This window comes from Pelobates fuscus, chromosome 3, assembly GCF_036172605.1.
Source record: "Pelobates fuscus isolate aPelFus1 chromosome 3, aPelFus1.pri, whole genome shotgun sequence".
In the NCBI taxonomy this organism is placed as follows: domain Eukaryota; kingdom Metazoa; phylum Chordata; class Amphibia; order Anura; family Pelobatidae; genus Pelobates; species Pelobates fuscus.
In genome coordinates this window covers 374,630,182-374,648,731 of record NC_086319.1, presented here as the reverse complement: position 1 = coordinate 374,648,731, position 18,550 = coordinate 374,630,182, and the positions used below count along the sequence as shown (strand labels likewise).

General features: G+C 39.3%; 22 non-coding genes across 22 annotated transcripts; all 22 read left to right on the top strand.

Annotated features, from left to right (window-relative positions):
* The first annotated feature begins 464 nt into the window (after window positions 1–464).
* On the top strand, window positions 465–537 carry TRNAM-CAU (transfer RNA methionine (anticodon CAU)). The gene has a single exon. It is a non-coding gene; the product is annotated as a tRNA-Met (tRNA).
* A 368-nt stretch (window positions 538–905) lies between these two features.
* TRNAM-CAU (transfer RNA methionine (anticodon CAU)) lies at window positions 906–978 on the top strand. The gene has a single exon. It is a non-coding gene; the product is annotated as a tRNA-Met (tRNA).
* Window positions 979–3,377: 2,399 nt separating this feature from the next.
* Window positions 3,378–3,450, top strand: TRNAM-CAU (transfer RNA methionine (anticodon CAU)). Its single transcript has one exon. It is a non-coding gene; the product is annotated as a tRNA-Met (tRNA).
* Window positions 3,451–3,939: 489 nt separating this feature from the next.
* TRNAM-CAU (transfer RNA methionine (anticodon CAU)) lies at window positions 3,940–4,012 on the top strand. The gene has a single exon. It is a non-coding gene; the product is annotated as a tRNA-Met (tRNA).
* A 488-nt stretch (window positions 4,013–4,500) lies between these two features.
* TRNAM-CAU (transfer RNA methionine (anticodon CAU)) lies at window positions 4,501–4,573 on the top strand. The gene has a single exon. It is a non-coding gene; the product is annotated as a tRNA-Met (tRNA).
* Window positions 4,574–5,062: 489 nt separating this feature from the next.
* Window positions 5,063–5,135, top strand: TRNAM-CAU (transfer RNA methionine (anticodon CAU)). Its single transcript has one exon. It is a non-coding gene; the product is annotated as a tRNA-Met (tRNA).
* A 488-nt stretch (window positions 5,136–5,623) lies between these two features.
* Window positions 5,624–5,696, top strand: TRNAM-CAU (transfer RNA methionine (anticodon CAU)). The gene has a single exon. It is a non-coding gene; the product is annotated as a tRNA-Met (tRNA).
* A 1,050-nt stretch (window positions 5,697–6,746) lies between these two features.
* Window positions 6,747–6,819, top strand: TRNAM-CAU (transfer RNA methionine (anticodon CAU)). The gene has a single exon. It is a non-coding gene; the product is annotated as a tRNA-Met (tRNA).
* Window positions 6,820–7,307: 488 nt separating this feature from the next.
* On the top strand, window positions 7,308–7,380 carry TRNAM-CAU (transfer RNA methionine (anticodon CAU)). Its single transcript has one exon. It is a non-coding gene; the product is annotated as a tRNA-Met (tRNA).
* Window positions 7,381–7,868: 488 nt separating this feature from the next.
* TRNAM-CAU (transfer RNA methionine (anticodon CAU)) lies at window positions 7,869–7,941 on the top strand. Its single transcript has one exon. It is a non-coding gene; the product is annotated as a tRNA-Met (tRNA).
* Window positions 7,942–9,555: 1,614 nt separating this feature from the next.
* On the top strand, window positions 9,556–9,628 carry TRNAM-CAU (transfer RNA methionine (anticodon CAU)). The gene has a single exon. It is a non-coding gene; the product is annotated as a tRNA-Met (tRNA).
* A 377-nt stretch (window positions 9,629–10,005) lies between these two features.
* TRNAM-CAU (transfer RNA methionine (anticodon CAU)) lies at window positions 10,006–10,078 on the top strand. The gene has a single exon. It is a non-coding gene; the product is annotated as a tRNA-Met (tRNA).
* A 377-nt stretch (window positions 10,079–10,455) lies between these two features.
* Window positions 10,456–10,528, top strand: TRNAM-CAU (transfer RNA methionine (anticodon CAU)). The gene has a single exon. It is a non-coding gene; the product is annotated as a tRNA-Met (tRNA).
* Window positions 10,529–11,579: 1,051 nt separating this feature from the next.
* TRNAM-CAU (transfer RNA methionine (anticodon CAU)) lies at window positions 11,580–11,652 on the top strand. The gene has a single exon. It is a non-coding gene; the product is annotated as a tRNA-Met (tRNA).
* Window positions 11,653–12,140: 488 nt separating this feature from the next.
* Window positions 12,141–12,213, top strand: TRNAM-CAU (transfer RNA methionine (anticodon CAU)). Its single transcript has one exon. It is a non-coding gene; the product is annotated as a tRNA-Met (tRNA).
* Window positions 12,214–12,702: 489 nt separating this feature from the next.
* On the top strand, window positions 12,703–12,775 carry TRNAM-CAU (transfer RNA methionine (anticodon CAU)). The gene has a single exon. It is a non-coding gene; the product is annotated as a tRNA-Met (tRNA).
* Window positions 12,776–13,263: 488 nt separating this feature from the next.
* TRNAM-CAU (transfer RNA methionine (anticodon CAU)) lies at window positions 13,264–13,336 on the top strand. Its single transcript has one exon. It is a non-coding gene; the product is annotated as a tRNA-Met (tRNA).
* A 488-nt stretch (window positions 13,337–13,824) lies between these two features.
* Window positions 13,825–13,897, top strand: TRNAM-CAU (transfer RNA methionine (anticodon CAU)). Its single transcript has one exon. It is a non-coding gene; the product is annotated as a tRNA-Met (tRNA).
* A 1,050-nt stretch (window positions 13,898–14,947) lies between these two features.
* On the top strand, window positions 14,948–15,020 carry TRNAM-CAU (transfer RNA methionine (anticodon CAU)). The gene has a single exon. It is a non-coding gene; the product is annotated as a tRNA-Met (tRNA).
* Window positions 15,021–16,070: 1,050 nt separating this feature from the next.
* On the top strand, window positions 16,071–16,143 carry TRNAM-CAU (transfer RNA methionine (anticodon CAU)). The gene has a single exon. It is a non-coding gene; the product is annotated as a tRNA-Met (tRNA).
* Window positions 16,144–16,631: 488 nt separating this feature from the next.
* Window positions 16,632–16,704, top strand: TRNAM-CAU (transfer RNA methionine (anticodon CAU)). The gene has a single exon. It is a non-coding gene; the product is annotated as a tRNA-Met (tRNA).
* Window positions 16,705–18,317: 1,613 nt separating this feature from the next.
* Window positions 18,318–18,390, top strand: TRNAM-CAU (transfer RNA methionine (anticodon CAU)). The gene has a single exon. It is a non-coding gene; the product is annotated as a tRNA-Met (tRNA).
* Window positions 18,391–18,550: the final 160 nt, after the last annotated feature.

Below are 18,550 nucleotides of genomic sequence, written 5' to 3'. Positions count from 1 at the left end.
ATCCAGCATGTGTTCACACCAATCAAACAGTTTCCTTGAGCAACAATCCCTTCAGGACAGGACCATACATTGGCAAAATTCCATGAAATCATATCTAGACAAGTTAGAGGATGGGACACTTTGTTTGAAGAATATTCCTTGTTTCGCAAGAATGAATTTTTGCCACTCTGCAACCCATTCTAATTGGGATGAAAGAGAAGCTCAGCATCAAAATGTGTCTTGGGGATCGTCTTTGGATAATTTCAGCCTCCTGATTTCTAAGTCCCTGTGTCTATTCTGCTGTCTATTTTTTTTGTTTGTAACAAGTAGTATGACACTAATTAACTGCACTAGAATAGGTGCCCCAAATGTGTGAGAAGGCTATAAAGCTTGTTTGGAATATACACCCATTTCATTTTATTTTAGAACAAACGTTCACTATATTCATGTATCCCAGAAGACTATAAAAACCCATGGCGTAAGTTGCCTTGTTAGCGCAGTAGGTAGCGCGTCAGTCTCATAATCTGAAGGTCGTGAGTTCGATCCTCACACAAGGCATGTATATTATGTAAGGAATAGAGAAATCCAGCATGTGTTCACACCAATCAAACAGTTTCCTTGAGCAACCAATCCCTTCAGGACAGGACCATATATTGGCAAAATTTCATGAAATCATATCTAGACAAGTTAGAGGATGGGACACTTTGTGTGAAGGTTACTCCAGTATGAATTTTTGCCACTCTGCAACCCATTCTAATTGGGATGAAAGAGAAGCTCAGCATCAAAATGTGTCTTGGGGATCGCCTTTCGATAATTTCAGCCTCCACCTCCTCCTTTGGAATATACACCCATTTCATTTTATTTTAGAACAAACGTTCACTATATTCATGTATCCCAGAAGACTATAAAAACCCATGGCGTAAGTTGCCTTGTTAGCGCAGTAGGTAGCGCGTCAGTCTCATAATCTGAAGGTCGTGAGTTCGATCCTCACACAGGGCATGTATATTTTGTAAGGAATAGAGAAATCCAGCATGTGTTCACACCAATCAAACAGTTTCCTTAAGCAACAATCCCTTCAGGACAGGACCATATATTGGCAAAATTTCATGAAATCATATCTAGACAAGTTAGAGGATGGGACACTTTGTTTGAAGAATATTCCTTGTTTCGCAAGTATGAATTTTTGCCACTCTGCAACCCATTCTAATTGGGATGAAAGAGAAGCTCAGCATCAAAATGTGTCTTGGGGATCGCCTTTGGATAATTTCAGCCTCCTGATTTCTAAGTCCCTGTGTCTATTCTGCTGTCTATTTTTTTTGTTTGTAACAAGTAGTATGACACTAATTAACTGCACTAGAATAGGTGCCCCAAATGTGTGAGAAGGCTATAAAGCTTGTTTGGAATATACACCCATTTCATTTTATTTTAGAACAAACGTTCACTATATTCATGTATCCCAGAAGACTATAAAACCCCATGGCGTAAGTTGCCTTGTTAGCGCAGTAGGTAGCGCGTCACTCTCATAATCTGAAGGTCGTGAGTTCGATCCTCACACCGGGCATGTATATTTTGTAAGAAATAGAGAATTCCAGCATGTGTTCACACCAATCAAACAGTTTCCTTGAGCAACAATCCCTTCAGGACAGGACCATACATTGGCAAAATTCCATGAATCATATCTAGACAAGTTAGAGGATGGGACACTTTGTGTGAAGAATATTCCTTGTTACTCCAGTATGAATTTTTGCCACTCTGCAACCCATTCTAATTGGGATGAAAGAGAAGCTCAGCATCAAAATGTGTCTTGGGGATCGCCTTTCGATAATTTCAGCCTCCACCTCCTCCTTTGGAATATACACCCATTTCATTTTATTTTAGAACAAACGTTCACTATATGCATGTATCCCAGAAGACTATAAAAACCCATGGCGCAAGTTGCCTTGTTAGCGCAGTAGGTAGCGCGTCAGTCTCATAATCTGAAGGTTGTGAGTTCGATCCTCACACAGGGCATGTATATTTTGTAAGAAATAGAGAAATCCAGCATGTGTTCACACCAATCAAACAGTTTCCTTGAGCAACAATCCCTTCAGGACAGGACCATACATTGGCAAAATTCCATGAAATCATATCTAGACAAGTTAGAGGATGGGACACTTTGTGTGAAGAATATTCCTTGTTACTCCAGTATGAATTTTTGCCACTCTGCAACCCATTCTAATTGGGATGAAAGAGAAGCTCAGCATCAAAATGTGTCTTGGGGATCGCCTTTGGATAATTTCAGCCTCCTGATTTCTAAGTCCCTGTGTCTATTCTGCTGTCTATTTTTTTTGTTTGTAACAAGTAGTATGACACTAATTAACTGCACTAGAATAGGTGCCCCAAATGTGTGAGAAGGCTATAAAGCTTGTTTGGAATATACACCCATTTCATTTTATTTTAGAACAAACGTTCACTATATTCATGTATCCCAGAAGACTATAAAACCCCATGGCGTAAGTTGCCTTGTTAGCGCAGTAGGTAGCGCGTCACTCTCATAATCTGAAGGTCGTGAGTTCGATCCTCACACCGGGCATGTATATTTTGTAAGAAATAGAGAATTCCAGCATGTGTTCACACCAATCAAACAGTTTCCTTGAGCAACAATCCCTTCAGGACAGGACCATACATTGGCAAAATTCCATGAATCATATCTAGACAAGTTAGAGGATGGGACACTTTGTGTGAAGAATATTCCTTGTTACTCCAGTATGAATTTTTGCCACTCTGCAACCCATTCTAATTGGGATGAAAGAGAAGCTCAGCATCAAAATGTGTCTTGGGGATCGCCTTTCGATAATTTCAGCCTCCACCTCCTCCTTTGGAATATACACCCATTTCATTTTATTTTAGAACAAACGTTCACTATATGCATGTATCCCAGAAGACTATAAAAACCCATGGCGCAAGTTGCCTTGTTAGCGCAGTAGGTAGCGCGTCAGTCTCATAATCTGAAGGTTGTGAGTTCGATCCTCACACAGGGCATGTATATTTTGTAAGAAATAGAGAAATCCAGCATGTGTTCACACCAATCAAACAGTTTCCTTGAGCAACAATCCCTTCAGGACAGGAGCATACATTGGCAAAATTCCGTGAAATCATATCTAGACAAGTTAGAGGATGGGACACTTTGTGTGAAGAATATTCCTTGTTACTCCAGTATGAATTTTTGCCACTCTGCAACCCATTCTAATTGGGATGAAAGAGAAGCTCAGCATCAAAATGGGTCTTGGGGATCGCCTTTCGATAATTTTAGCCTCCACCTCCTCATTTAGAATATACACCCATTTCATTTTATTTTAGAACAAACGTTCACTATATTCATGTATCCCAGAAGACTATAAAAACCCATGGCGTAAGTTGCCTTGTTAGCGCAGTAGGTAGCGCGTCAGTCTCATAATCTGAAGGTCGTGAGTTCGATCCTCACACAGGGCATGTATATTTTGTAAGGAATAGAGAAATCCAGCATGTGTTCACACCAATCAAACAGTTTCCTTGAGCAACAATCCCTTCAGGACAGGACCATACATTGGCAAAATTCCATGAAATCATATCTAGACAAGTTAGAGGATGGGACACTTTGTTTGAAGAATATTACTTGTTTCGCAAGTATGAATTTTTGCCACTCTGCAACCCATTCTAATTGGGATGAAAGAGAAGCTCAGCATCAAAATGTGTCTTGGGGATCGCCTTTGGATAATTTCAGCCTCCTGATTTCTAAGTCCCTGTGTCTATTCTGCTGTCTATTTTTTTTGTTTGTAACAAGTAGTATGACACTAATTAACTGCACTAGAATAGGTGCCCCAAATGTGTGAGAAGGCTATAAAGCTTGTTTGGAATATACACCCATTTCATTTTATTTTAGAACAAACGTTCACTATATTCATGTATCCCAGAAGACTATAAAAACCCATGGCGTAAGTTGCCTTGTTAGCGCAGTAGGTAGCGCGTCAGTCTCATAATCTGAAGGTCGTGAGTTCGATCCTCACACAAGGCATGTATATTATGTAAGGAATAGAGAAATCCAGCATGTGTTCACACCAATCAAACAGTTTCCTTGAGCAACAATCCCTTCAGGACAGGACCATACATTGGCAAAATTCCATGAAATCATATCTAGACAAGTTAGAGGATGGGACACTTTGTTTGAAGAATATTCCTTGTTTCGCAAGTATGAATTTTTGCCACTCTGCAACCCATTCTAATTGGGATGAAAGAGAAGCTCAGCATCAAAATGTGTCTTGGGGATCGTCTTTGGATAATTTCAGCCTCCTGATTTCTAAGTCCCTGTGTCTATTCTGCTGTCTATTTTTTTGTTTGTAACAAGTAGTATGACACTAATTAACTGCACTAGAATAGGTGCCCCAAATGTGTGAGAAGGCTATAAAGCTTGTTTGGAATATACACCCATTTCATTTTATTTTAGAACAAACGTTCACTATATTCATGTATCCCAGAAGACTATAAAAACCCATGGCGTAAGTTGCCTTGTTAGCGCAGTAGGTAGCGCGTCAGTCTCATAATCTGAAGGTCGTGAGTTCGATCCTCACACAAGGCATGTATATTATGTAAGGAATAGAGAAATCCAGCATGTGTTCACACCAATCAAACAGTTTCCTTGAGCAACAATCCCTTCAGGACAGGACCATACATTGGCAAAATTCCATGAAATCATATCTAGACAAGTTAGAGGATGGGACACTTTGTTTGAAGAATATTCCTTGTTTCGCAAGTATGAATTTTTGCCACTCTGCAACCCATTCTAATTGGGATGAAAGAGAAGCTCAGCATCAAAATGTGTCTTGGGGATCGTCTTTGGATAATTTCAGCCTCCTGATTTCTAAGTCCCTGTGTCTATTCTGCTGTCTATTTTTTTTGTTTGTAACAAGTAGTATGACACTAATTAACTGCACTAGAATAGGTGCCCCAAATGTGTGAGAAGGCTATAAAGCTTGTTTGGAATATACACCCATTTCATTTTATTTTAGAACAAACGTTCACTATATTCATGTATCCCAGAAGACTATAAAAACCCATGGCGTAAGTTGCCTTGTTAGCGCAGTAGGTAGCGCGTCAGTCTCATAATCTGAAGGTCGTGAGTTCGATCCTCACACAAGGCATGTATATTATGTAAGGAATAGAGAAATCCAGCATGTGTTCACACCAATCAAACAGTTTCCTTGAGCAACAATCCCTTCAGGACAGGACCATACATTGGCAAAATTCCATGAAATCATATCTAGACAAGTTAGAGGATGGGACACTTTGTTTGAAGAATATTCCTTGTTTCGCAAGTATGAATTTTTGCCACTCTGCAACCCATTCTAATTGGGATGAAAGAGAAGCTCAGCATCAAAATGTGTCTTGGGGATCGTCTTTGGATAATTTCAGCCTCCTGATTTCTAAGTCCCTGTGTCTATTCTGCTGTCTATTTTTTTGTTTGTAACAAGTAGTATGACACTAATTAACTGCACTAGAATAGGTGCCCCAAATGTGTGAGAAGGCTATAAAGCTTGTTTGGAATATACACCCATTTCATTTTATTTTAGAACAAACGTTCACTATATTCATGTATCCCAGAAGACTATAAAAACCCATGGCGTAAGTTGCCTTGTTAGCGCAGTAGGTAGCGCGTCAGTCTCATAATCTGAAGGTCGTGAGTTCGATCCTCACACAAGGCATGTATATTATGTAAGGAATAGAGAAATCCAGCATGTGTTCACACCAATCAAACAGTTTCCTTGAGCAACAATCCCTTCAGGACAGGACCATACATTGGCAAAATTCCATGAAATCATATCTAGACAAGTTAGAGGATGGGACACTTTGTTTGAAGAATATTCCTTGTTTCGCAAGTATGAATTTTTGCCACTCTGCAACCCATTCTAATTGGGATGAAAGAGAAGCTCAGCATCAAAATGTGTCTTGGGGATCGTCTTTGGATAATTTCAGCCTCCTGATTTCTAAGTCCCTGTGTCTATTCTGCTGTCTATTTTTTTGTTTGTAACAAGTAGTATGACACTAATTAACTGCACTAGAATAGGTGCCCCAAATGTGTGAGAAGGCTATAAAGCTTGTTTGGAATATACACCCATTTCATTTTATTTTAGAACAAACGTTCACTATATTCATGTATCCCAGAAGACTATAAAAACCCATGGCGTAAGTTGCCTTGTTAGCGCAGTAGGTAGCGCGTCAGTCTCATAATCTGAAGGTCGTGAGTTCGATCCTCACACAAAGCATGTATATTATGTAAGGAATAGAGAAATCCAGCATGTGTTCACACCAATCAAACAGTTTCCTTGAGCAACAATCCCTTCAGGACAGGACCATACATTGGCAAAATTCCATGAAATCATATCTAGACAAGTTAGAGGATGGGACACTTTGTTTGAAGAATATTCCTTGTTTCGCAAGTATGAATTTTTGCCACTCTGCAACCCATTCTAATTGGGATGAAAGAGAAGCTCAGCATCAAAATGTGTCTTGGGGATCGTCTTTGGATAATTTCAGCCTCCTGATTTCTAAGTCCCTGTGTCTATTCTGCTGTCTATTTTTTTTGTTTGTAACAAGTAGTATGACACTAATTAACTGCACTAGAATAGGTGCCCCAAATGTGTGAGAAGGCTATAAAGCTTGTTTGGAATATACACCCATTTCATTTTATTTTAGAACAAACGTTCACTATATTCATGTATCCCAGAAGACTATAAAAACCCATGGCGTAAGTTGCCTTGTTAGCGCAGTAGGTAGCGCGTCAGTCTCATAATCTGAAGGTCGTGAGTTCGATCCTCACACAAGGCATGTATATTATGTAAGGAATAGAGAAATCCAGCATGTGTTCACACCAATCAAACAGTTTCCTTGAGCAACAATCCCTTCAGGACAGGACCATACATTGGCAAAATTCCATGAAATCATATCTAGACAAGTTAGAGGATGGGACACTTTGTTTGAAGAATATTCCTTGTTTCGCAAGTATGAATTTTTGCCACTCTGCAACCCATTCTAATTGGGATGAAAGAGAAGCTCAGCATCAAAATGTGTCTTGGGGATCGTCTTTGGATAATTTCAGCCTCCTGATTTCTAAGTCCCTGTGTCTATTCTGCTGTCTATTTTTTTGTTTGTAACAAGTAGTATGACACTAATTAACTGCACTAGAATAGGTGCCCCAAATGTGTGAGAAGGCTATAAAGCTTGTTTGGAATATACACCCATTTCATTTTATTTTAGAACAAACGTTCACTATATTCATGTATCCCAGAAGACTATAAAAACCCATGGCGTAAGTTGCCTTGTTAGCGCAGTAGGTAGCGCGTCAGTCTCATAATCTGAAGGTCGTGAGTTCGATCCTCACACAAGGCATGTATATTATGTAAGGAATAGAGAAATCCAGCATGTGTTCACACCAATCAAACAGTTTCCTTGAGCAACAATCGCTTCAGGACCGGACCATACATTGGCAAAATTCCATGAAATCATATCTAGACAAGTTAGAGGATGGGACACTTTGTTTGAAGAATATTCCTTGATTCGCAAGTATGAATTTTTGCCACTCTGCAACCCATTCTAATTGGGATGAAAGAGAAGCTCAGCATCAAAATGTGTCTTGGGGATCGTCTTTGGATAATTTCAGCCTCCTGATTTCTAAGTCCCTGTGTCTATTCTGCTGTCTATTTTTTTGTTTGTAACAAGTAGTATGACACTAATTAACTGCACTAGAATAGGTGCCCCAAATGTGTGAGAAGGCTATAAAGCTTGTTTGGAATATACACCCATTTCATTTTATTTTAGAACAAACGTTCACTATATTCATGTATCCCAGAAGACTATAAAAACCCATGGCGTAAGTTGCCTTGTTAGCGCAGTAGGTAGCGCGTCAGTCTCATAATCTGAAGGTCGTGAGTTCGATCCTCACACAAGGCATGTATATTATGTAAGGAATAGAGAAATCCAGCATGTGTTCACACCAATCAAACAGTTTCCTTGAGCAACAATCCCTTCAGGACAGGACCATACATTGGCAAAATTCCATGAAATCATATCTAGACAAGTTAGAGGATGGGACACTTTGTTTGAAGAATATTCCTTGTTTCGCAAGTATGAATTTTTGCCACTCTGCAACCCATTCTAATTGGGATGAAAGAGAAGCTCAGCATCAAAATGTGTCTTGGGGATCGCCTTTGGATAATTTAAGGCCTCCTGATTTCTAAGTCCCTGTGTCTATTCTGCTGTCTAATTTTTTTGTTTGTAACAAGTAGTATGACACTAATTAACTGCACTAGAATAGGTGCCCCAAATGTGTGAGAAGGCTATAAAGCTTGTTTGGAATATACACCCATTTCATTTTATTTTAGAACAAACGTTCACTATATTCATGTATCCCAGAAGACTATAAAAATCCATGGCGTAAGTTGCCTTGTTAGCGCAGTAGGTAGTGCGTCAGTCTCATAATCTGAAGGTCGTCAGTTCGATCCTCACACAGGGCATGTATATTTTGTAAGAAATAGAGAAATCCAGCATGTGTTCACACCAATCAAACAGTTTCCTTGAGCAACAATCCCTTCAGGACAGGACCATATATTGGCAAAATTCCATGAAATCATATCTAGACAAGTTAGAGGATGGGGCACTTTGTTTGAAGAATATTCTTTGTTTCGCAAGTATGAATTTTTGCCACTCTGCAACCCATTCTAATTGGGATGAAAGAGAAGCTCAGCATCAAAATGTGTCTTGGGGATCACCTTTGGATAATTTCAGCCTCCTGATTTCTAAGTCCCTGTGTCTATTCTGCTGTCTATTTTTTTTGTTTGTAACAAGTAGTATGACACTAATTAACTGCACTAGAATAGGTGCCCCAAATGTGTGAGAAGGCTATAAAGCTTGTTTGGAATATACACCCATTTCATTTTATTTTAGAACAAACGTTCACTATATTCATGTATCCCAGAAGACTATAAAAACCCATGGCGTAAGTTGCCTTGTTAGCGCAGTAGGTAGCGCGTCAGTCTCATAATCTGAAGGTCCTGAGTTCGATCCTCACACAGGGCATGTATATTTTGTAAGGAATAGAGAAATCCAGCATGTGTTCACACCAATCAAACAGTTTCATTGCGCAACAATCCCTTCAGGACAGAACCATATATTGGCAAAATTCCATGAAATCATATCTAGACAAGTTAGAGGATGGGGCACTTTGTTTGAAGAATATTCCTTGTTTCGCAAGTATGAATTTTTGCCACTCTGCAACCCATTCTAATTGGGATGAAAGAGAAGCTCAGCATCAAAATGTGTCTTGGGGATCGCCTTTGGATAATTTCAGCCTCCTGATTTCTAAGTCCCTGTGTCTATTCTGCTGTCTATTTTTTTTGTTTGTAACAAGTAGTATGACACTAATTAACTGCACTAGAATAGGTGCCCCAAATGTGTGAGAAGGCTATAAAGCTTGTTTGGAATATACACCCATTTCATTTTATTTTAGAACAAACGTTCACTATATTCATGTATCCCAGAAGACTATAAAAACCCATGGCGTAAGTTGCCTTGTTAGCGCAGTAGGTAGCGCGTCAGTCTCATAATCTGAAGGTCGTGAGTTCGATCCTCACACAGGGCATGTATATTTTGTATGGAATAGAGAAATCCAGCATGTGTTCACACCAATCAAACAGTTTCCTTGCGCAACAATCCCTTCAGGACAGGACCATATATTGGCAAAATTTCATGAAATCATATCTAGACAAGTTAGAGGATGGGACACTTTGTGTGAAGAATATTCCTTGTTACTCCAGTATGAATTTTTGCCACTCTGCAACCCATTCTAATTGGGATGAAAGAGAAGCTCAGCATCAAAATGTGTCTTGGGGATCGCCTTTCGATAATTTCAGCCTCCACCTCCTCCTTTGGAATATACACCCATTTCATTTTATTTTAGAACAAACGTTCACTATATGCATGTATCCCTGAAGACTATAAAAATATAAGGCGCAAGTTGCCTTGTTAGCGCAGTAGGTAGCGCGTCAGTCTCATAATCTGAAGGTCGTGAGTTCGATCCTCACACAGGGCATGTATATTTTGTAAGAAATAGAGAAATCCAGCATGTGTTCACACCAATCAAACAGTTTCCTTGAGCAACAATCCCTTCAGGACAGGACCATACATTGGCAAAATTCCATGAAATCATATCTAGACAAGTTAGAGGATGGGACACTTTGTTTGAAGAATATTCCTTGTTTCGCAAGTATGAATTGTTGCCACTCTGCAACCCATTCTAATTGGGATGAAAGAGAAGCTCAGCATCAAAATGGGTCTTGGGGATCGCCTTTCGATAATTTTAGCCTCCACCTCCTCATTTAGAATATACACCCATTTCATTTTATTTTAGAACAAACGTTCACTATATTCATGTATCCCAGAAGACTATAAAAACCCATGGCGTAAGTTGCCTTGTTAGCGCAGTAGGTAGCGCGTCAGTCTCATAATCTGAAGGTCGTGAGTTCGATCCTCACACAGGGCATGTATATTTTGTAAGGAATAGAGAAATCCAGCATGTGTTCACACCAATCAAACAGTTTCCTTGAGCAACAATCCCTTCAGGACAGGACCATATATTGGCAAAATTTCATGAAATCATATCTAGACAAGTTAGAGGATGGGACACTTTGTTTGAAGAATATTCCTTGTTTCGCAAGTATGAATTTTTGCCACTCTGCAACCCATTCTAATTGGGATGAAAGAGAAGCTCAGCATCAAAATGTGTCTTGGGGATCGCCTTTGGATAATTTCAGCCTCCTGATTTCTAAGTCCCTGTGTCTATTCTGCTGTCTATTTTTTTTGTTTGTAACAAGTAGTATGACACTAATTAACTGCACTAGAATAGGTGCCCCAAATGTGTGAGAAGGCTATAAAGCTTGTTTGGAATATACACCCATTTCATTTTATTTTAGAACAAACGTTCACTATATTCATGTATCCCAGAAGACTATAAAAACCCATGGCGTAAGTTGCCTTGTTAGCGCAGTAGGTAGCGCGTCAGTCTCATAATCTGAAGGTCGTCAGTTCGATCCTCACACAGGGCATGTATATTTTGTAAGAAATAGAGAAATCCAGCATGTGTTCACACCAATCAAATAGTTTCCTTGAGCAACAATCCCTTCAGGACAGGACCATACATTGGCAAAATTCCATGAAATCATATCTAGACAAGTTAGAGGATGGGACACTTTGTTTGAAGAATATTCCTTGTTTCGCAAGTATGAATTTTTGCCACTCTGCAACCCATTCTAATTGGGATGAAAGAGAAGCTCAGCATCAAAATGTGTCTTGGGGATCGTCTTTGGATAATTTCAGCCTCCTGATTTCTAAGTCCCTGTGTCTATTCTGCTGTCTATTTTTTTTGTTTGTAACAAGTAGTATGACACTAATTAACTGCACTAGAATAGGTGCCCCAAATGTGTGAGAAGGCTATAAAGCTTGTTTGGAATATACACCCATTTCATTTTATTTTAGAACAAACGTTCACTATATTCATGTATCCCAGAAGACTATAAAAACCCATGGCGTAAGTTGCCTTGTTAGCGCAGTAGGTAGCGCGTCAGTCTCATAATCTGAAGGTCGTGAGTTCGATCCTCACACAAGGCATGTATATTATGTAAGGAATAGAGAAATCCAGCATGTGTTCACACCAATCAAACAGTTTCCTTGAGCAACAATCCCTTCAGGACAGGACCATACATTGGCAAAATTCCATGAAATCATATCTAGACAAGTTAGAGGATGGGACACTTTGTTTGAAGAATATTCCTTGTTTCGCAAGTATGAATTTTTGCCACTCTGCAACCCATTCTAATTGGGATGAAAGAGAAGCTCAGCATCAAAATGTGTCTTGGGGATCGTCTTTGGATAATTTCAGCCTCCTGATTTCTAAGTCCCTGTGTCTATTCTGCTGTCTATTTTTTTGTTTGTAACAAGTAGTATGACACTAATTAACTGCACTAGAATAGGTGCCCCAAATGTGTGAGAAGGCTATAAAGCTTGTTTGGAATATACACCCATTTCATTTTATTTTAGAACAAACGTTCACTATATTCATGTATCCCAGAAGACTATAAAAACCCATGGCGTAAGTTGCCTTGTTAGCGCAGTAGGTAGCGCGTCAGTCTCATAATCTGAAGGTCGTGAGTTCGATCCTCACACAAGGCATGTATATTATGTAAGGAATAGAGAAATCCAGCATGTGTTCACACCAATCAAACAGTTTCCTTGAGCAACAATCCCTTCAGGACAGGACCATACATTGGCAAAATTCCATGAAATCATATCTAGACAAGTTAGAGGATGGGACACTTTGTTTGAAGAATATTCCTTGTTTCGCAAGTATGAATTTTTGCCACTCTGCAACCCATTCTAATTGGGATGAAAGAGAAGCTCAGCATCAAAATGTGTCTTGGGGATCGTCTTTGGATAATTTCAGCCTCCTGATTTCTAAGTCCCTGTGTCTATTCTGCTGTCTATTTTTTTTGTTTGTAACAAGTAGTATGACACTAATTAACTGCACTAGAATAGGTGCCCCAAATGTGTGAGAAGGCTATAAAGCTTGTTTGGAATATACACCCATTTCATTTTATTTTAGAACAAACGTTCACTATATTCATGTATCCCAGAAGACTATAAAAACCCATGGCGTAAGTTGCCTTGTTAGCGCAGTAGGTAGCGCGTCAGTCTCATAATCTGAAGGTCGTGAGTTCGATCCTCACACAAGGCATGTATATTATGTAAGGAATAGAGAAATCCAGCATGTGTTCACACCAATCAAACAGTTTCCTTGAGCAACAATCCCTTCAGGACAGGACCATACATTGGCAAAATTCCATGAAATCATATCTAGACAAGTTAGAGGATGGGACACTTTGTTTGAAGAATATTCCTTGTTTCGCAAGTATGAATTTTTGCCACTCTGCAACCCATTCTAATTGGGATGAAAGAGAAGCTCAGCATCAAAATGTGTCTTGGGGATCGTCTTTGGATAATTTCAGCCTCCTGATTTCTAAGTCCCTGTGTCTATTCTGCTGTCTATTTTTTTGTTTGTAACAAGTAGTATGACACTAATTAACTGCACTAGAATAGGTGCCCCAAATGTGTGAGAAGGCTATAAAGCTTGTTTGGAATATACACCCATTTCATTTTATTTTAGAACAAACGTTCACTATATTCATGTATCCCAGAAGACTATAAAAACCCATGGCGTAAGTTGCCTTGTTAGCGCAGTAGGTAGCGCGTCAGTCTCATAATCTGAAGGTCGTGAGTTCGATCCTCACACAAGGCATGTATATTATGTAAGGAATAGAGAAATCCAGCATGTGTTCACACCAATCAAACAGTTTCCTTGAGCAACAATCCCTTCAGGACAGGACCATACATTGGCAAAATTCCATGAAATCATATCTAGACAAGTTAGAGGATGGGACACTTTGTTTGAAGAATATTCCTTGTTTCGCAAGTATGAATTTTTGCCACTCTGCAACCCATTCTAATTGGGATGAAAGAGAAGCTCAGCATCAAAATGTGTCTTGGGGATCGTCTTTGGATAATTTCAGCCTCCTGATTTCTAAGTCCCTGTGTCTATTCTGCTGTCTATTTTTTTGTTTGTAACAAGTAGTATGACACTAATTAACTGCACTAGAATAGGTGCCCCAAATGTGTGAGAAGGCTATAAAGCTTGTTTGGAATATACACCCATTTCATTTTATTTTAGAACAAACGTTCACTATATTCATGTATCCCAGAAGACTATAAAAACCCATGGCGTAAGTTGCCTTGTTAGCGCAGTAGGTAGCGCGTCAGTCTCATAATCTGAAGGTCGTGAGTTCGATCCTCACACAAGGCATGTATATTATGTAAGGAATAGAGAAATCCAGCATGTGTTCACACCAATCAAACAGTTTCCTTGAGCAACAATCCCTTCAGGACAGGACCATACATTGGCAAAATTCCATGAAATCATATCTAGACAAGTTAGAGGATGGGACACTTTGTTTGAAGAATATTCCTTGTTTCGCAAGTATGAATTTTTGCCACTCTGCAACCCATTCTAATTGGGATGAAAGAGAAGCTCAGCATCAAAATGTGTCTTGGGGATCGCCTTTGGATAATTTCAGCCTCCTGATTTCTAAGTCCCTGTGTCTATTCTGCTGTCTATTGTTTTTGTTTGTAACAAGTAGTATGACACTAATTAACTGCACTAGAATAGGTGCCCCAAATGTGTGAGAAGGCTATAAAGCTTGTTTGGAATATACACCCATTTCATTTTATTTTAGAACAAACGTTCACTATATTCATGTATCCCAGAAGACTATAAAAACCCATGGCGTAAGTTGCCTTGTTAGCGCAGTAGGTAGCGCGTCAGTCTCATAATCTGAAGGTCGTCAGTTCGATCCTCACACAGGGCATGTATATTTTGTAAGAAATAGAGAAATCCAGCATGTGTTCACACCAATCAAACAGTTTCCTTGAGCAACAATCCCTTCAGGACAGGACCATATATTGGCAAAATTCCATGAAATCATATCTAGACAAGTTAGAGGATGGGGCACTTTGTTTGAAGAATATTCTTTGTTTCGCAAGTATGAATTTTTGCCACTCTGCAACCCATTCTAATTGGGATGAAAGAGAAGCTCAGCATCAAAATGTGTCTTGGGGATCGTCTTTGGATAATTTCAGCCTCCTGATTTCTAAGTCCCTGTGTCTATTCTGCTGTCTATTTTTTTGTTTGTAACAAGTAGTATGACACTAATTAACTGCACTAGAATAGGTGCCCCAAATGTGTGAGAAGGCTATAAAGCTTGTTTGGAATATACACCCATTTCATTTTATTTTAGAACAAACGTTCACTATATTCATGTATCCCAGAAGACTATAAAAACCCATGGCGTAAGTTGCCTTGTTAGCGCAGTAGGTAGCGCGTCAGTCTCATAATCTGAAGGTCGTGAGTTCGATCCTCACACAAGGCATGTATATTATGTAAGGAATAGAGAAATCCAGCATGTGTTCACACCAATCAAACAGTTTCCTTGAGCAACAATCCCTTCAGGACAGGACCATACATTGGCAAAATTCCATGAAATCATATCTAGACAAGTTAGAGGATGGGACACTTTGTTTGAAGAATATTCCTTGTTTCGCAAGTATGAATTTTTGCCACTCTGCAACCCATTCTAATTGGGATGAAAGAGAAGCTCAGCATCAAAATGTGTCTTGGGGATCGCCTTTGGATAATTTCAGCCTTCTGATTTCTAAGTCCCTGTGTCTATTCTGCTGTCTATTGTTTTTGTTTGTAACAAGTAGTATGACACTAATTAACTGCACTAGAATAGGTGCCCCAAATGTGTGAGAAGGCTATAAAGCTTGTTTGGAATATACACCCATTTCATTTTATTTTAGAACAAACGTTCACTATATTCATGTATCCCAGAAGACTATAAAAACCCATGGCGTAAGTTGCCTTGTTAGCGCAGTAGGTAGCGCGTCAGTCTCATAATCTGAAGGTCGTCAGTTCGATCCTCACACAGGGCATGTATATTTTGTAAGAAATAGAGAAATCCAGCATGTGTTCACACCAATCAAACAGTTTCCTTGAGCAACAATCCCTTCAGGACAGGACCATATATTGGCAAAATTCCATGAAATCATATCTAGACAAGTTAGAGGATGGGGCACTTTGTTTGAAGAATATTCTTTGTTTCGCAAGTATGAATTTTTGCCACTCTGCAACCCATTCTAATTGGGATGAAAGAGAAGCTCAGCATCAAAATGTGTCTTGGGGATCGTCTTTGGATAATTTCAGCCTCCTGATTTCTAAGTCCCTGTGTCTATTCTGCTGTCTATTTTTTTGTTTGTAACAAGTAGTATGACACTAATTAACTGCACTAGAATAGGTGCCCCAAATGTGTGAGAAGGCTATAAAGCTTGTTTGGAATATACACCCATTTCATTTTATTTTAGAACAAACGTTCACTATATTCATGTATCCCAGAAGACTATAAAAACCCATGGCGTAAGTTGCCTTGTTAGCGCAGTAGGTAGCGCGTCAGTCTCATAATCTGAAGGTCGTGAGTTCGATCCTCACACAAGGCATGTATATTATGTAAGGAATAGAGAAATCCAGCATGTGTTCACACCAATCAAACAGTTTCCTTGAGCAACAATCCCTTCAGGACAGGACCATACATTGGCAAAATTCCATGAAATCATATCTAGACAAGTTAGAGGATGGGACACTTTGTTTGAAGAATATTCCTTGTTTCGCAAGTATGAATTTTTGCCACTCTGCAACCCATTCTAATTGGGATGAAAGAGAAGCTCAGCATCAAAATGTGTCTTGGGGATCGTCTTTGGATAATTTCAGCCTCCTGATTTCTAAGTCCCTGTGTCTATTCTGCTGTCTATTTTTTTGTTTGTAACAAGTAGTATGACACTAATTAACTGCACTAGAATAGGTGCCCCAAATGTGTGAGAAGGCTATAAAGCTTGTTTGGAATATACACCCATTTCATTTTATTTTAGAACAAACGTTCACTATATTCATGTATCCCAGAAGACTATAAAAACCCATGGCGTAAGTTGCCTTGTTAGCGCAGTAGGTAGCGCGTCAGTCTCATAATCTGAAGGTCGTGAGTTCGATCCTCACACAAGGCATGTATATTATGTAAGGAATAGAGAAATCCAGCATGTGTTCACACCAATCAAACAGTTTCCTTGAGCAACAATCCCTTCAGGACAGGACCATACATTGGCAAAATTCCATGAAATCATATCTAGACAAGTTAGAGGATGGGACACTTTGTTTGAAGAATATTCCTTGTTTCGCAAGTATGAATTTTTGCCACTCTGCAACCCATTCTAATTGGGATGAAAGAGAAGCTCAGCATCAAAATGTGTCTTGGGGATCGCCTTTGGATAATTTCAGCCTCCTGATTTCTAAGTCCCTGTGTCTATTCTGCTGTCTATTGTTTTTGTTTGTAACAAGTAGTATGACACTAATTAACTGCACTAGAATAGGTGCCCCAAATGTGTGAGAAGGCTATAAAGCTTGTTTGGAATATACACCCATTTCATTTTATTTTAGAACAAACGTTCACTATATTCATGTATCCCAGAAGACTATAAAAACCCATGGCGTAAGTTGCCTTGTTAGCGCAGTAGGTAGCGCGTCAGTCTCATAATCTGAAGGTCGTCAGTTCGATCCTCACACAGGGCATGTATATTTTGTAAGAAATAGAGAAATCCAGCATGTGTTCACACCAATCAAACAGTTTCCTTGAGCAACAATCCCTTCAGGACAGGACCATATATTGGCAAAATTCCATGAAATCATATCTAGACAAGTTAGAGGATGGGGCACTTTGTTTGAAGAATATTCTTTGTTTCGCAAGTATGAATTTTTGCCACTCTGCAACCCATTCTAATTGGGATGAAAGAGAAGCTCAGCATCAAAATGTGTCTTGGGGATCACCTTTGGATAATTTCAGCCTCCTGATTTCTAAGTCCCTGTGTCTATTCTGCTGTCTATTTTTTTTGTTTGTAACAAGTAGTATGACACTAATTAACTGCACTAGAATAGGTGCCCCAAATGTGTGAGAAGGCTATAAAGCTTGTTTGGAATATACACCCATTTCATTTTATTTTAGAACAAACGTTCACTATATTCATGTATCCCAGAAGACTATAAAAACCCATGGCGTAAGTTGCCTTGTTAGCGCAGTAGGTAGCGCGTCAGTCTCATAATCTGAAGGTCCTGAGTTCGATCCTCACACAGGGCATGTATATTTTGTAAGGAATAGAGAAATCCAGCATGTGTTCACACCAATCAAACAGTTTCATTGCGCAACAATCCCTTCAGGACAGAACCATATATTGGCAAAATTCCATGAAATCATATCTAGACAAGTTAGAGGATGGGGCACTTTGTTTGAAGAATATTCCTTGTTTCGCAAGTATGAATTTTTGCCACTCTGCAACCCATTCTAATTGGGATGAAAGAGAAGCTCAGCATCAAAATGTGTCTTGGGGATCGCCTTTGGATAATTTCAGCCTCCTGATTTCTAAGTCCCTGTGTCTATTCTGCTGTCTATTTTTTTTGTTTGTAACAAGTAGTATGACACTAATTAACTGCACTAGAATAGGTGCCCCAAATGTGTGAGAAGGCTATAAAGCTTGTTTGGAATATACACCCATTTCATTTTATTTTAGAACAAACGTTCACTATATTCATGTATCCCAGAAGACTATAAAAACCCATGGCGTAAGTTGCCTTGTTAGCGCAGTAGGTAGCGCGTCAGTCTCATAATCTGAAGGTCGTGAGTTCGATCCTCACACAGGGCATGTATATTTTGTATGGAATAGAGAAATCCAGCATGTGTTCACACCAATCAAACAGTTTCCTTGCGCAACAATCCCTTCAGGACAGGACCATACATTGGCAAAATTCCATGAAATCATATCTAGACAAGTTAGAGGATGGGACACTTTGTTTGAAGAATAT